The 18,824-nt window shown below is 34.3% G+C and overlaps 1 pseudogene; it reads left to right on the forward strand.

Annotated features, from left to right (window-relative positions):
• The first annotated feature begins 14,591 nt into the window (after nt 1-14,591).
• Nucleotides 14,592-16,238, forward strand: LOC137251727 (putative nuclease HARBI1; annotated as a pseudogene).
• Nucleotides 16,239-18,824: the final 2,586 nt, after the last annotated feature.

An 18,824-nucleotide genomic window follows, 5' to 3' on the forward strand; every position in this document is an offset into this window, starting at 1 on the left:
TAAGCGCCTTACAAAAACACTGCCAAATCCCATCTAAAAATGGCAAGTTGTAGAAGCTCATAAGGGTGTTCATGAATAAGCGCCAACTTGAAATTTTGCATATTGATGAATGTAGTGTAAAACTGTTAATGGGAAATATCAAAACATATTATGCTATATTGCACAATGATTTTGGGGTTTCCGTTCTTGACGTTGCTATCATATAAATATGTCGAGTTACTGAGCATTACACAAATTTTGGTTTTGAATTTTCTCTCAAAAGTATGATGAAAAAAATGTATTTACCTATAACATATCTTAGGGCGAGACCACGCGTCTTAATGTGTGATAAATTCAACCATATATACGGTAAGAAAAAATCCTGATTGTTCTTTAGATACAAAAACGGTCATTGTGTTTGTGAAATTCACCTAGAGGAGAGGGATTCATACACAATTTTTCACATTTAGACGATAAATTTTTGACTGCTGTATAAAATGAGCATATTTGTAGATGTCTTTATAAGGCAAAATCAATTAATTGCAGAAAAATTAACAAAACAAAAAAATTTGTTTTCACAAAGCCAAATGTGCAAGTTACACTTGCGCATAGAGTGAATACCCCTAACTTTGTTCGAGACCAAAAATTGTAAAAATTTAAAATTGTGATTCCTTCGAAGAGCTGTTTTGCACATTTCAGCTCGGTGTCTCAGAAAAGGAGTTATGTTGCCACTTTTCACTTCAACAACTTCAACAAATTTGCTTGATTTTTCGCATTTTTGTTGAAAGTTGAGAAGAAAACTTTTCTGATGGCATTTGCAAAGCCAATTATAAATGGAAGACTGGCTGGCGCCAATGAATATACATATGTCCATTTGTATGTTATTGTTTTGTATTTTTAGATTATTGCTTTTGATTAGCGATTGGCTTCTTCTGCAGCGCAGAGAATGGTTTGTTTTTGTATATACATAAATATGTGTGCATGTATATATGTATGTCTTAGACGGTTTTGAATTTTTACAGCATAGCTATGAGAAGGGGTTGTTGGACGAAGTTTTGTTTACGCGCGCACGTATATATGCATGTATGTATGTTTATATATAGAGATCAGCTGGTTCGAACTTTGAATATCAAACAGGCATGCGTATGATTAGGGTTTGTTTTGATTTCAACCAAACCATGCTTATGCTTACATATGTACATATACAGCGTTGGCAACCCTGCAAAAATCGCGAGTACTCCATGCATGCATGTCGGTGACGGTGCTATGGACCAACCGAGTGCTCCAAAATTAACCACAATTCATACAAAAAATATGGTCCAATTAACATTGCGATGTCCTAGGAATGGACCATATACTCCACCTCCGCATAACATCAGAGTAATCCGTGGAGTACCCACAGCCCAATAAACATCGTGTAGTGATTACAATCGTTAAAAACGAGCAATGGTCGGCTTACAATATGTTCGTGTAGAAACATGAGTTGGTCCATTGCTGCATTACAGTGGAGTATAATGGTAAGTACTCCAGTGGACCACATGATCCAACGATTTTTGCAGGGAAGGGAAGTGGTTGTTAGAAGATGTATGTATGTAACTTTGTTTATAAATCTTATTTTATTTTTATTTAAATGTTCTTTTATTTTTATTTATTTATTTTTTTAATTTGATGTTTGATAAATCAGAAGGACTTTCAATTCACAATATTTTTATACATATCTATGAAAACTGAATATCAAAGAAAAGTATATTAACATATTTCCATGGCGCAACGATACAAGGTGGCAGCATGGAACAGCTGATTACAAACTTTTTTTATTTGACTTGATACATCAACATCCGGCGCGGTAAGATTTTGACATTTGTCCATCGAATTTACAAAAACAAAGTACATGGAATTTTTATTTATGTTTGTAGGTATGTCACCATACTGCCACCTTGTATCATTCCGCTAAGCATATTTCACATAAATTACATAGTTATTTTTGAAAGTTGGCATATGTATGTATGTTCAGGTGTAGGTATATTGTGGTTTACAAATTATATAATTTATTATATATTTGTTGCATAAATATTGTGCATGCTCTTTTGCATAAAATTACATTTCCAAAGCATGTACATTTTGGTTGCCATTATTATGATTTGCCAATGCTGATGCTACTCTGTCAGGCACACCAAATCTGTCACATACCAAGGCAAAGTTAAAACAATCGTATCTCTCTGTGTATTGTGAACTTGTGCTTCTATCCATATCTTCTTGAACCGGTGGCGGTACGTATGTTGAATCATCGAGATCTTGGTATGTTGGCATTAATGACATAGACGTTGCTCCTTGCTCTTCAGTTTCCATCATAAATGCATCCATTGTTAGTCTTCTCTGATTATTTTGATCGTGCATGAACTCTTTGAGGCGTTCGGGAACCCAGCCGCATGCACATGGAGCTGCCTTCAAATCGCATTTACATGTTCCAATGTAAAAAATTGTTTCCAGAGATTTTACATACTCTGTAAATTGTTGGGTGTTGTTTCTTCTCTTGATTTGCTCTTGATACTTAAAAGCAATTTATTCAATTTATTAAATACACTTTTTTCAGCATTATTTCCATACCAAGTTTTCCCAAATTCCAATCAACTTATCTTGTACTTGAATAGTGAATGATTTATGGGAAAACTTTTTTTGTTCTTCGCTTAAGTAAAAATAATATCTCAAGATATCCAGATGGGTTGGTAAATTAAGATCAGTTAAATCAGTAGACACACCAAAAACAGTAACATCATGCTTGGGTATATGACTCATTGGGTTTTCGATAGTTGTTGATGTAGTTGCTTCATCTTGCGGTGTAGAGGATGGTGGATTCATTGTAAACTTTTTGATTTGGAATGGTCACTTCACTTATTATTTTTTTTGAAATATTTTTTTATCTTAAATTAGCACTTCACACTTTGAGTTCTTCACAACGACTTAATGCATTCACAAAAACTGTTGCGTTATATATGGTCTACGAGACGAGGTAATTAGAATGAAATTGCAATTTCAATTCTACCTGCTGTGTCTTGTGGTGGCTTAAAAAAAACAACACAAGCAATTTTACGATTTGCAATTGTGTCACAGTGATACCTACATTTTTTAAAACGGTTGAATAGAAAACCCACACAACTATGTTTACGACATGCAAATGCATCACAGTGATGCCTTGGTTTTAAAAGGGTTGTAAAAACGCTAATTTCTAATAATTTTTTTTAATTTCTTTTCTATTACTAAGTTAAATTCATTTTTTCATTTACATATGTTCTGACTAAATAAATTTCTAAAGAGAAAAATAAACTCCAAAAAGAAAAAACATAGGCATTTCGCTGATTTTTTCATGTTAAGTGCAAAACCGGCGATTTTTTGAAATGTTTGTATGGTGAACCCCTAAGGGGGTTCCAAGGGGTGTGCCACTGGCATCGGTGGGTCGGGCCTCCAAAGTTGGTGGGGGTCGGTCATACATTTGGACTCGATTGGAGTACTCTAAATGGGTCAAAGTGGGACAAAGTGCCCCTACCCAAAAGTTCGACCCAAATTGGGGGACATCAGAATTAGTTTTAGAGATATGGTTCCTTCGGCAAAGTTTCTTATTTTGATACCTAGAATACGATTTTCACAGAGTAATGAGCGATTTTTAAATCGACCCGCCCTAATATTCAGAAAGCTGAATGAAAAATGATAAACAAAATTTTAACAAAATACATTTGATTCAAATATGATTCCAAAATTTGATTAAGTTTTGATTATCAAAACTTTTCATATTTGATTATTTATTTTGTTCAATTGTATCATAACTTATTATCAAATTGTATTGAAATGTAGGGATATTCAAATTTTAATCACCTAAATGCTGAGTGGAAAGTTAAATATTCAAATTTGTGTTTGTGTGAGAAAAAAAATAAATATGTAGATATGATACAACTGAATAAAATTTTTACGAGACCTCTTGGCATAAGCTTCAAATTTAGAGGCGAATTTTTCCTACTTTTTTTCGACCCAGTCTAATGTACACATATATATGTGGGCAAAAGTCATAAACGCCTAAGTTCACAATATTAAATTTTATAGGTATTAAATAAATATTCTATAACCATATTTGGACTAATGATTTTGAAAATGGTATTTGACTTTTATATTCGAAATTTTAAGCGTTTTCTACATTCATTTTACATTATTTTACACTTTGGCTCTTATGACTTGTGATCACAGATATATGTATGTATTTGCAGCAAATACCACATAATTACACAAAATTACATTAGGTTGATCCAAATTATTTATATTTTTGGTTGAAGTTGGTTGTTTTGAAATCAATAAATATACTTGCATATCTTTGCACATACCCAATAATATACACAGAGAGAATTTTTTTTTAATTTTGATAAAAAATATCATCATCACATGATTAAAAACGTTAAAATTTAAAAATATACTTTTATTCGAAATTATTAATGTATGTATTATATATTCATATTTTTTAACACATTTTTTTATGAAAACATCATATCTGATATTTTTTTAAAAATTGTACTTTACTCATTTTGGAAAAAAATTTGATTACTTTTCACACTAATTTTATGATGAAATTTAATAACAACAGGTATAAGCATTTTAAACTAAATTATGCAAATGGTGGGTGGTATGTATATGAGGATTTCAATATCAAAAGGCAATAAAGTGCAGGTAAAAAATTTTCATAATTTCTTGATATTCTCGAAAATGTTCGATTGTAATTATTGCGTTTTGATATGAACTTCCCCTATACATAAATACAAAAAAGAAAGTATATTTTAGTAATTTTATTTGCGTGAGTATAGAAGACCGTGTTTATAAATATAAAATTTTTCTGGAAAATAAATTATCTGAAATTCTAACTCTTATTAAATATATTTTATGCATATATTACTTACTTACTTACTTAATTGGCGCTTAACCGTCTAAACGGTTATGGCCGTCCAACGAGGCGCGCCAGTCGCTCCTTCGCTCCGCCCACCGGCGCCAATTGGTCACACCAAGGGAGTTTAAATCGTTTTCCACCTGGTCCTTCCAACGGAGTGGGGGCCGCCCTCTACCTCTGCTTCCATAGGCGGGTTCCGATAGAAACACTTTCTTGGCCGGAGCATCATCTTTCATTCGCATAACATGGCCTAGCCAGCGCAGCCGCTGCGTTTTAATTCGCTGGACTATGTTGATGTCTGCGTATAGCTCGTACAGCTCATCATTAAATCTTCTTCGGTACTCGCCATCGCCAACGCGTAGAGGTCCATAAATCTTTCGAAGAACTTTTCTCTCGAACACTCCCAAAGCCGCTTCATCTGCTGTTGTCATGGTCCATGCTTCTGCCCCATATAGCAGGACGGGTACGATAAGTGACTTGTAGAGTATGATTTTCGTTCGCCGAGAGAGGACTTTACTTTTCAATTGCCTACCTAGTCCAAAGTAGCATTTATTGGCAAGATTGATTCTTCGCTGGATTTCAGTGCTGATGTTGTTGCTAGTGTTGATGCTGGTTCCCAAATAAACGAAGTCTTTCACTATTTCGAAATTATGACTGCCAACAGTAGCGTGGTTGCCAAGGCGCATATGCGCTGACTTTGCTCGATGACAGCAGGTACTTCGTTTTGTCCTCATTCACCATCAAACCCATCTTTACCGCTTCTTTTTCCAGCTTGGAGTAAGCAGAACTAACAGCGCGGGTGTTTAGGCCGATGATATCAATGGCATCAGCATATACCAGTAACTGCACGCTTTTATAGTATATTGTTCCAGTGCGGTTAAGTTCTGCAGCTAGTATAATTTTCTCCAGCATCAAATTAAAGAAATCGCACGATAGGGGGTCACCCTGTCTGAAACCTCGTTTAGTTTCGAACGGCTCGGAGAGGTCCTTCCCAATTCTGACTGAGCTGATGGTGTTGCTCAACGTCATTTTGCACAGCCGTATAAGTTTTGCGGGGAAACCAAATTCAGACATAGCGGCATATAGGCAGCTCCTTTTCGTGCTGTCGAAGGCGGCTTTAAAGTCGACGAAGAGGTGATGTGTGTCGATTCTCTTTTCACGGGTTTTTTCCAAGATTTGGCGCATTGTGAAAATCTGGTCGATGGTAGATTTACCAGGTCTGAAGCCGCACTGATAAGGTCCAATCAGCCGGTTCACGGTGGGCTTCAATCTTTCGCACAATACACTTGAAAGGACCTTATATGCGATATTATGAAGGCTGATTCCACGATAGTTGGTGCATTTTGCAGTATCCCCCTTATTGTGGACTGGGCAAAGAACACTTAGATTCCAACCGTCGGGCATGCTTTCGTCCGCCCATATTTTGCTAAGAAGCTGCTGCATGCGCCTTACCAACTCCTCGCCGCCGAACTTGAATAGCTCCGCAGGCAATCCATCAGCGCCCACGGCCTTGTTGTTTTTCAATCTGGTTATTGCTATTCTAACTTCGTCATAATCGGGCGGGGGGACATATATTCCATCATCATCGATTGCGGGATCGGGTTCTTTATCTCTGCGCGGTGAATTGCTGCCTCCATTTAGGAGAGCAGAGAAGTGTTCCCTCCATAATCTAAGCACTATCTGGACATCAGTTACAAGGTCGCCGTTTTCATTCCTACAGGAGTTTGCCCCGGTCTTAAAACCTTCCGTCTGTCGCCGTATTTTTTGGTAGAATTCTCGGGCGTTATTCCTGGTGGCTAGCAGCTCAAGCTCCTCGCACTCACGCCTTTCTGCTTCTGCTTTTTTCTTCCTGAAAAGGCGTCTCGCTTCCCTTTTCAACTCACGATAGCGTTCACACACTTATGCATATATTATTACATATAAATATATATTATTATAAATTATACGTTGATGCGAGTATTATTTTATATTTATATATTTGTATTTTTATATTTATTTATTCAGTATGACGGAAATTACTTTGGCAGTCTACCTTATACTTGGTATGTAATAAGTGAACTACATTCCAAGATTTTTTATGGTTCATTTAAATTTTTTGCATAGAATTCTTTTCATTTCCAAAATTTTTTATTTGTTTTCTGTTTGGGATTTTTTTATTCATCAGTTATTACAATATCTTTTTTTTTGTTGCGTATTTTATTTCAAAATAAATTATTAAATTAAATTATTTACCTTATTTTCATTTATTTATTTTTTTATTTTTTGTTCAAAAACTTTTTATACCGAGCTGTACTTATTTTATTTATTATATTATTTCAATTTTTTTATTTATATTTTTCAAGTTTTTTTTATTATTTTATCATTTTAATTTTTGTTTATTATTATATTATTTTAATATTTTAATTTATTTATTTTTTGTTCAGGTTTTTGTTTATTATTATTTTTTTTTATTTATTATATTACTTACATCTATTTTTTTATTTTGTTGCATTGTTTATTTTTTTGTTTTTTATTTAAATTTATTATTTTTTATTTGAAATTTTACTTATATTTATTTTTTTTGTATTTTTTTATTACTTTTAAAAAAAATTGAAGGATACGACGGTAGACCTGCACACTACTTTGTAGAGGTGGAAAAATTTAAGAGGGTATGCTGCATAACTGGCTGCACTTCGCGTGTTGGAGTGGTTCTCCACGCTTTCCCGAAGGCAGAAGAAGCTAAGAGATCTTCGGTTCTGGCATGTAATATGCCAATATCTGCCATGAATACGAAACATTTGTATGTTTGCGACCTACACTTCGAAAAGGAAACAAAAATGGGAAGAAAACTTAAGGAGGGGGCTATTCCAACAATTTTCGGGGGGACTGATGATGAAATGCCAAGTGGAAGTGGTATTTCATTTGTGCAGAAGGCTGCTGATGAAGTGCCAGGTGAAAGTGGTCCTTTGTTTGCGCAGCAGCTTAGATCAACGACAATCAAAGAGACTGAGCCCACTGACATGACATTGGAGAAATTCGAGCTTTACTCGGACCTTCATTTAAAACGCAGGCGTCTAGATATCCGATATAAATATGAAGGTCTAGACGATGACCAGGACATTGTACCCGATCCTGAGTACTTCGCTAAACGACAACGGGTGTACATGAAGAGGGTAAAGACGATGATGCATACAATAGGGAAGTTAACGAAGACCATCGACGAAAAGGAAAGGAAGATCCACAAAATTAAGGAAACATCAATAATACCGCAACGAGGAGCAACAGAGGACGCAAAAACTTTCGCGAGGACTATAGTCGGCACCAAGGCCAAGCACTACAAACCCTTAAGAAAAAACTTTAGCTCAAAGTATTACCCTTACCGACCCAGGACGAACTATTCGAGACTAAAGCCCGCGATCCTGGATATGAATCCGAAGATAAGCTAACCGTATTATTAAAACAAATGGGAGAGGAGGAGCTACCGGAGGAGGACGAACAATGGGACGATGAACTGCGACCAACAATCAACGCGGCAGAACACGACCACACGTATTGTTTTAAGTCAAGCCAGGTCATTGTCGGTGAAGAAAGCCCAGACGAGACAAAATCCCATGATACAATATCATACGATAAGATATCCGACCTACTTGGACAAATCGGAGAGGAGGAACACGTGGGAGAAGTAGATGAATCAATGACTTTACCAAAGCGACAGAACAGGAGCAACCAACAATTGACTTGACCAAAACACAACCAGAATACATCATACTCCGTACAACTACTGGTCCAGGGAACCTCCATCCCGGATACATGGTACTGCGACAGAGCGAAAAAGGATATATGGTACTACGAACAACCGTCAGTGAGAGCCTCCAGGGGGAGGTGCAACCAGGATACACTCTCATTCGAACTGCCGACGAGGGTCTCCTCGGGGAGGCCCGTCCAGGGCGAGCCGGCATGGACCTCCAGGAGGAGGTCGAACAAGGAAGAATTTCACCAGCAGCAGGAAATATTTCACCACCACCAGCAGCCGCCGTACAACAGACAGAAGACACACTACCATCCGACGAAGAAGACAATGTCCTGGAAAATCCCAATGAGCTCCTCGTGGAAGAAGTAGCTGCGCGAACCGCAGAGGAGCAGATACAGAGGTACTATACTGGCTATGCCATTTATCACAAAGTACTGGGGAAGGTTAAATGTGAAAAATGTGCAAATCTCATGTGCAAGCCTTCTGTCGATTTAGAAAATTCATCAGAAGCGCTTATAGTAGCCAAGAATTATAAGCCGTACGAAGACTTACGACTTGTAAATCCTTCGGATGAGTTCTTCGAAGTAAGTACGGCGCACATGAAATGGTACCTCGAAATGTTCCGGATCTGCGCACACACCCTTGAAATAAAAAAACAGATCCTGGCTTACATAAAAAGAAAAACCGATGAAACGTTCCCTGACTGGTTCTCAGGGGAGTGCGCAGACCATCGGTTACAATTGTTGGAATTTATGGTCACGGTCCTCCTCTACAAAAATGCCAAATGGATGGCTAGGGCGGAAGAAATTGAAGAGCGACGACGACGAACAGAGGCCAAATTACAAAAACTAAACGCTGCAGATAAGAAACATAAAAGAACCTAAGATCCTAAGCGACTTCTGTTGAGGGTTAGGGTGATATGAAGCGATGGGTAATTTGATTCAAATGAAATGTAAATTTACTATTTAATGCAATTTTTTATATATATTTCACAGATACCCGACGTTACATGGATTGGATAATGGCATGGAGGAATCGAAAGAAGCACTGCTAAAACAACAACAACAACAACAACAACAATGAGGAATGGAAATGGATATAGAGTTGATGGATATACACTTGGTAATATGATTTAAATAAAGTGCAAATTTACTATTTATATATTTAATGTAATTTTGTATATTTACTTTACAGATACCCAACGTTACATGTTCCAATCCATGGCAGTAATGGTAGTATGGCATAAAGCTTAATTCGTATTATTTGCGAATAAAATAATTACATTTTTATTTATTATAAGTACATACATACATATGTACTTTATGCAATGTATGTAAATTTTAGTGACCAATAATATGGTTTGCCGTCGGCAAAACGCAAATCTTGTAGATCTCCGTCTGATTAATGAAATTTATTGAAATTTTTGAAATGTTCTTTTATTTTAAGTATTATAATTTGATAGATCAGAACTATTTTCAATTGACAATATTTTTATATCTTTCAAAACTAAATATCAAAGAAAAGTATATTAAAATATTTGACATAAATTATAAACATATTTAGGTATTTGAAAGTTGATATATGTACAAGTGTATATTGTTGTATACAAATTATATAATTTATTATATATTTGTTGCATAAATATCGTGCCTGCTATGTTGCATGAAATTACATTTTTAAACCATGTAAATTTTGGTTGGCATTATTAAGATTTGCCGTCGGCAAAACGCAACAGCTCCCCCTGATTAACTAAATTGTAATATGGTATAATTTATTTATTTAAATTAAAATTTTCAATATTGCATAAATATTAAGCATAACTTGTGCATAAATATTCTAGTCATTTGTACAAAAATATTAACATGCTATTTTGCATGAAATCGCATTTTGTAAGCATTTGTACAAAAGTTAACAAAACTTCAAAAAGCTCAAATGCAGAAAATAACTCAATGTCACTCATTTTGACTTATTCTCTACTTAATTTTCGTCAGGCGAAACAAAAAATATGAGACAAGAGATTACGAAAAATAGGAAGAGACGGAATGGCCGAGCCCAAGAAGTAGGTACATTGGCAAATTGCAATTCTGCCCGACAGTGTCATCTGGTGTCTCTTATTATCATTGTTTACTATATAGTTTGGCAGCTTAAATATAGCTTATGTTGCGAATAGAGTGGAAGGCAGTGGACTAGGTAGTCGATTGTCATATAATGAAGGAATTGATGTTCGGAGTTTTTTCAAAATTTGCCGAAACCCTGAATCACAAAAGGGAGTGTAGTTAAGTACGAAAATGAAAAAATGTAGTTAGGCTTTGCTCCTTTTTTAGCAGGAGATTTTCATTTTAAAAATATAATATACAAACTACCATTCATTCTATTACTTTTTTAGGAGGAGATTTTCATTTTAAAAATGTAATATATAAACCAATGTTCCTTCTATTACTCATTTTATATATGGAGCTTCACATGCACTTTATAAAAACGTGCTTTTTATTTTTACGAACTTATTCCTCAATGAAAATAAATGAAAGACGTATTAATGTAAGCATTAATCATGTTTCTTACTTCTTAAATGTTCTTCTTAAATATTATAAATGTGTTAAAAGTAGCAGGACTAAAATAATATTGACAAATCTGATAATTCAAACTAATTTTATATAATAAAAATGATTTCCTAAATTGCTTGCATTTTATACATATGCATTATATTTTAAATTTTCTCTAACCTTTTTGTGCTGACTAAATTTTGCTTCTGCATAACTTTCTTTGGCTATATAAGATAAAAATTCCAGGGGCCGTTTTAACCATCTTCGGTGAACGCTAACAAACACTTTATTTGAAAGAAATCGTTCAGTGATTCGTCAAATAAGGGTTAATTTAAAATAACGGACGTTAAAAGTTCCCCTCTCACATGAGGAAAAAGGAAATACAACTATTTTTATAACATGAAGATATATAGAAAATTTATTGGGGATTGCACTGCGACCGTTGATCTATTGTGCCCTCATCAGATTGCGTCGCGTTCCAGAGGGATATGTTCCACCGTCTCTCCTGATCGATCACGAAATCGACATGAATACAAAATTATGTTTTTTATTTAGTTGAACGGCGATAGAAATTCTTATATTTTTCAAGAAATTCAGGAAACTTCAAGAAGAACCCTAAGTTCTTAATTATTTGTGTTTTGCTTTGACGTTGGAGGTGGGTTGCTTACAGATTGAAGCAATCAAAGCGCGTGTGTTCAAAGTCAGATGTAGACGCAACGCAAGTGTCAAAACGACTCAAAAGTCACCTTAAGCTTAGTTGCTTCACGTGTTATATATAATTATTAATTAAAAACGTTGGATCTCGTAAAAAGCTAAACTTAGGCAAGATACACACGAGACATAGCTTCGTAGACGCGTACAAAATATGGAATGCAGCTACGATTTTCTACCCCTCAAGATTTCTTATGCTGTACCTAATACGCGTCTATGAAGATACGCCTCGTGTGCATCTTCCATTAGATTATTTTCAAAGAAAAAATGCTGTTTTTTAAACTTTGCTAATATTCACATAAATGTCTACTACTATGGCTGTCGCTTTCATACTACTATTTCATTATTTAAAAAGAAAATTAGTTCTGAAAAATGCAACCTTGTCACACGCGTTCTCAAACACGCTTGCTAAACCATGTTTTCATTTAGGCCCAAAATGCATCGAAAAAAAGACCAGATCTCAAAAAAGAGGACCAAATTTTAAGTTTTTTATTCGTATAAAAACAATTGGGATGTTTCAATGGTTTAATATATACAATTTTAATAAAGTAGAAACTTGTTTTAATTCAAACTGCACAAACAAAAAGAAAGTGCACCTTTAGGTATTATATGTTCACATTGCTAGGATTAATCTATGTCTTTCACCAACCAAACGTTGTGAACCTAGTTTTGCTTGATTGCAATGGAATAAAGTCCATAGCGCAGTTAGGTTTTATTAAAGAACGGTTAAAAAATTTGCTTTGTGGCAAACTCAGTAAATCGTAAATAAGACTAAGCAGTGTTGTTAATGCTATTTTTTATAGATGTTTACTTTTTCTCTAACACTTTAAACTTCATACCAGAGCCTAGATTCAGTAAGTGTGAGTTGGATCTCAGACTAAAAATCAAGCGTCTTAAAAGTTTCAACTGTGTAATAATTGAATACCGATCGAAATATCTATCCACTAAAACAAGTCTTTTTTCTGATAAGTCCGTTGTTTCATCAAAAATTAATGACAATGTGTTTGCCCGAATATTCACCACTTCCCTTTTTAATGCCTTGCCTAAATTATCTACCGGGTGAAATGTCATTGTTCTGCTACATTTTATAGATAGAGCAATTTTCGTGGTAAGAATTCCATTGCAGTAAATTGAAAATTATATGTGGATAATAGATTTGCGGAAAATTTTATTTCAGTATTTTGAATTTTTGTTTCAGTTTAAGTGAAAAAGAAATAAGCGTCCCAAAACTGTGCCGAAAAAACCAAAATTTAGAAAAAGGGACCAGTGTACCATATGGGGTTGGAAGGGACCATTTTTGTTCCAAATGGAATAAGTGGCAGCCGTGTTCTCAAATGCAAGCTTCCACATCAAAACATATACATATAAGTACTTCGACATTACGAAATACATTGTCGCGTTGTGAGACAAAATATTGTTGCATAAAACCTTTTTGACCGCCACAATACCACAGATTAAGTATAAAATTTCACAAAAATAATAAAATTTTTCGAGAATCGCACCGAATAATTGCAGTCATTGTTTACGAATTTAGATACAATGAGATTGGCAAATAGAACGTGTATGAAATGTAATGTCAAAACGTATATGCACATGGTTGTATTTCAATGCACGAAAATGCTTTAAAAACGTATGAAATTGTTAAATTAAAGTTGAAAAGAAAATGTTAAAAACTTTAATATAAATAAAAAGCTTCTTTTAATAACAACAAATACGCCCTATATATTCTATGTATACATCAATTGGTAAGGTTTATCTCACTTTAAAATTTAAGCTAAATAATCTAAAGTTTTTTTTTGAAATTGAGTCGAGAACTGTGCGTGTGAATGTGCGAATTTCACCGATCAGCTGTTAGTTGCGCTACTTGGTAAAATTTACAATGTGGTTGAGCCCCTATGTAAACAATGAACAGTTTATTGGTATTCAATATTGCGTATATTTAGGGAAAACAGATTCAAGACGACAACGACGGTGCGGCATCTGTCAAGTTATTTTTACACATGTTCTTATGGGGAGGAATTTTTTGAGCATGTTATTGGTGAGATACTTTGTCATATGTACTTATACTTTGAAATATTTTATAGATCATAAGAACTTAGCATATAAATTCCTTTATTTGAATTTCGTGAATGTACTGTCATATTTTTTCTACTGCTGATAGTTTGTACGAATTGAATTGGGATTGGATCGTTGGTCGTCAGCCGGACAAACTGCAACAGAATAAACCGTTCGTAACTATTCCGTTTTAAACCGTTTTGCCTTTAATAATTAATTCGGACTTTTAAACGCGTTAAATCTGCTAAATCCGTCCAGCGATTACAGGGCACAACACGACAAAGCGGCAATCAATCATGAATGACGCTGTTGCTAGATTAGATCTATTTCTATTTTGACAGGCGACGGTCGTGGCGTCCTTTTTTCTTTTTGTGAATAAAAATCAAAATAAATGCAAATAGCCTAAATATGTGTTGAAATTTATTAGTTATACTTTTTTTTAACACATGCAATAATTTTTTATAAATTTTTTGTTGTTGTTTGAGCTAACGCAGAACTGTCGTTGTCACTTTCATTATAATCAGTCGTCGGTGCTTGGCGGCAAATATCGTCAAGCTTCAGTTTTTCGCCGTTGTCGCTCGCAGTCGTCGTTTTGAATGTGGGCCGGGCTTTTGATTAGAATGATTTACTTAATAATGAAAATGTATTTCAATTATAAAATAAATATAAAAATGAATGAAAGAAGATAGATGTTAAACTTGCGGCTGTCTGTGCCAACTTTTCTTCAGATAATTAGGTAAATTCTGTAAGCTGTTTCTAGTCACTAATAGAGACATTTCGTGGTCAAATTTAGTTTTGAGACAATCTGGTATTCTCTTCTCTGTCTCCCATCTCAAGTCTCAAAAAAAGAGTCACTATTTTGTGAGGTGGTTTAAAGTCGGTCACAAAAACCAAAACATGGAGGAAGAAACGTATATTTTGTATCTAATTTTACAAAAACGTAAAAATGAGGAAAGGTAATAGTGTTAAAGCGTAAAAAACTTTTGTAATTAATAGGTTTTTATTGATAAACCATAGTTTACGAAAGTTTTGGTTAAACTAGTAACTTGTTTATGCTATTATTCATTGCCAAAACTTTTGTTTACAAAAACTATTAATTAAAAGCATTATTTATAAAAGTTCTGGTTGTTTGCGATATAGAAATTTCCGCAGGCTTAAGCTGGCTAGTTTGCGGGACACGGAAGACCCTTTTTTGCTGCAGGAAGAAACTTTCCAGAGGTTTTTGCGATTTCCCAAGACGCTGTGCTGGGCACTTATTCAAGAGTTAAAGCCGCATGACAACCATGTGCGGAACTCGAGAATTCCGTTTGAGATACGAGTAAGGAAAAAAATTTTATAAAACGTATGCACATCACTTAAAACTTTGTTCTTTTCAGTTTATTTTAGTGCTTTATTTCCTAGCCAATGGTTCATACCAAAGCTGCGTTGGAAACAGCCATTTTGTAGCTGTTAGCCAATCTTCCGTTTCCAGGAACATCAAAGATATTTGTAGGCTAGTTTTTGAGCATAAAAATGCTGAAATTAGTTTTCCAAACACGGCTGAGCATTACAACAGCATTAAAAGAAGGTAATTTGGGTTTAACATTTACAGGATTACCTTAATTCAAGCTTTTTAGTTTTCATAGCAAATTTGGGATTAAAGGCGTAATAGGTGCTATTGACTGCACACATGTTGCCATAATTGCGCCGTCGTCTTCGACTGTTGGTGTAGTGCCTCACGATTTCATGAACAGGAAGGGTTACTACAGCGTGAACGTTGAAGCTGTAAGTATACAAATTGCATGCTTCCACAAAAACACGTTGAAGTATTTACAATTAAATAATGCTATTCATAGATTTGCGATGATGAGCTTATTTTCCGCCATGTTAACGCGCGATTTCCTGGCTCATGCCACGACGCCGGTATATGGACGACATCGCCAGTACGTATTAAGCTCATAAGGGAGCATGTTGCGGGGTCCTTCACATGGCTCTTGGGGGACTCAGGCTACCCATTGGAACCATGGCTGCTTACTCCAATAGGAACCCTTCGTCAAACAATGAAGAACGGTATAAAAAGGTACACGTCAAGGCAAGAAACCCAATAGAGCGAGCCTATGGGGTACTAAAGTCACGCTTTAGGTGCTTGTCCAAAGAGCGTGTTGTCAGGTACACCCACAGAAATGCCGCTTTTATTATTTATACGTGTGCTATATTGCACAACGTTCTAATAAAACGTGGCATTACTCTGTCAGAGGATGTAATGCCAGAAAGCACAGCTCCTGGTGATGCAGGCACGGCCACTTAATTTGCATCGACGGAGTATTACGCCGAAGGTAGAAGGGCACGTCAGAGCTGCCTAAACGCTCTGGGGATGTAAGTCGTAGCCACTACCCAGTGGGAAAGTGGGTAATGTATTACCTTTTTCATCAATAAAAAGAAGCATGAAGCAGTAATCAATGAAAACATCTTTGAAAAAGCAAGCGAATGTATAAAATGTAATGTATGCTGTAAGGTTTATGTCATATGCATTACTTTCGTATGACATCGCTGTAGAAAAATTCATGCATGTTTTCGTTCACAAAGTAATTTTTGGCAATGTAAGCTATACACTTAAAAAAAAGTTAGACGTAACAAATTTGGTATAGCTTACAAATTTGTATATTTTCAATGAAATAGAAAAATAAAATGAAATGCTTTTGAAAACAGCTTTATTATTCATAGCTTTAAAGTTTAAACATTTCAATTCCATTTTTGATAAATATTATATTATATAATAAATAAAAATTATATTATTAAACACAGTCACTTATTGTTTTAATTGTCTTATTGCTTATTCAGGTTCCGAAGATGGTCTCACACTGTAGCCGAAATATTGACCGAATAAAATTAGAATATAAAACTTAACTAAGTTTTTGTTTCAAAATATTGACCTACAACTCAACAAAAACTCAACAGGTTATTTCAATTCAATAGTAATATCTTAACTACATAAAGAAAACAAATGGCTTCAAGCCTTTAAACATTTCATTTTGATAAAGGAAACATCGGATTTATCTACTATTATTTTTAGCGTAGATGTATGTAATACTTCTTTTATATTGCTAAAAAGCACATAGTATATCAAAGTACACAAATAGAAAACAATACAATAACAAATTCACAACCGGTATATAAAATGACAGTTTTTAAAAAATCCTTGATGAAAAAAAAAATTGCTGACATATGATATCAAAAATACCTAAATGAATATAAAAATATTCAGGGAATTCATTTCAACTTATAAAAGCCACTTCATAGAAGTTTACACACTTTATACTGTTTATAAGCTTTACAAGGTTGTTCTACGCTTATATGAATCCGCTGATTTAAAAAACTGACAGTCGCTTACAATATTCAATGTATATGTATTGTCATGTTGTAATTTTGCTTATACTTCCGTTTCAATTTTCATTTTTGTCTAAATTAATTGCAAGTTAATAGCCGTATAAATCTACGCTCGATATTTTTTTCAATTTAAAAAACATTTTGAACGTAAATTTATACGGCTATTAACTTGAAATTAATTAAGACACAAATGAAAATTGAAACGGAAGTATAGGCAAAATTAAAAAAATACGAGTGACCTTATAATTATGTAACGGCGTATAGAAATATTACGTATATTAAAAACAGAAATGGCTTCAAGCCTTACGATCATTAAAAAAAAATAATAATAATTAGAGGTACTGAGCAGTCTTATATTTAATATACATGTGCAAGAGTGCTCATATGATGATATACAAAATTTAAAACTATTTTATTCGTAACATACAGCGTATCACGAAAATCTAATTCGCTTGAATATTTCGCTATTTTTTTATGAAAATATACGTAAAAATAAATTATAAATACAAAAAATTAAATAATAAATAAATAAACAAGTTAAGCTTCAGGTAATTTGGTTAGCGGCGTAAGAATAGTATTGTATTGTACTAGAATTCAATGAGCTACAAATCTACTTTTATTGTATTTTCAGGTATATTTTCATAAAAAAAATTTGCGAAATTATTTAAAAAGAAGTAATTTTTGGTAATTTAACAAAAGTAATTACCGAAAATAAATATTGGCACACCTTATTTTTGCAATTTTCACTAATTTCTTCTTCAGTAAAATTATTTTAAACAATTTTGTTAAAAACTGTGTATTAAGATTCAATACAAAAACTATAAACTTTGTTTTAAAATTGTTTGCCAAACTTTTTTCTCAGACTTTCTTAAACTTTTTTCTCAGAATTTTCAGAATTTTTTGGCGTATGTAGTTTTGCAGCCCATTTAATTTTTTTGTGTCTTAGAATTTAATGGGTTACAAAACTGCATACCCAAAAAATTTGGCGAATTTTGCAAACATTTTTTAAACAAAGTTTATAGTTTTTGCAATGAGTCTTAATATATAGCTTCTTAAAAAATTATTCAAAATAATTTTATTGAGGAAGAAATTAGTGAAAATTGCAAAAATAAGGTGTGACAATTTTTTTTTCGGCACTGTACACATAGTATTTTACGAAGAATATAATTTTCTATTTTGAACATATTGGTGTGGACGGTTGGTATTTTCGTTCCAGTTTGATTATCGTCAATCCATTTCACTTCATCCCTAGTTGTTGATTTGGGATCGCGTAAGGGACAATACTGCATTTGCCATGTTGTTCATGGCAGCGCAAAACCCTGTCATGCAGTTCAGTGACTCTTGCCGAAATAGTTGTTCCGCTTCATTTCTTCGTTGAATACTTTCCATCATCTTAGAAAACATCTCTTCAGAAGTTGACGATGATTTGTTGCGGCGACGTGAAGTGGTCGGAGTCCCAACAATGGCGTCATGTACCTCACCCGGTGGACTAAAAGGGTGACATGATGGGGACGGG

The sequence above is a fragment of the Eurosta solidaginis genome, chromosome 5 (genome assembly GCF_040869045.1).
Source record: "Eurosta solidaginis isolate ZX-2024a chromosome 5, ASM4086904v1, whole genome shotgun sequence".
Lineage (NCBI taxonomy): Eukaryota > Metazoa > Arthropoda > Insecta > Diptera > Tephritidae > Eurosta > Eurosta solidaginis.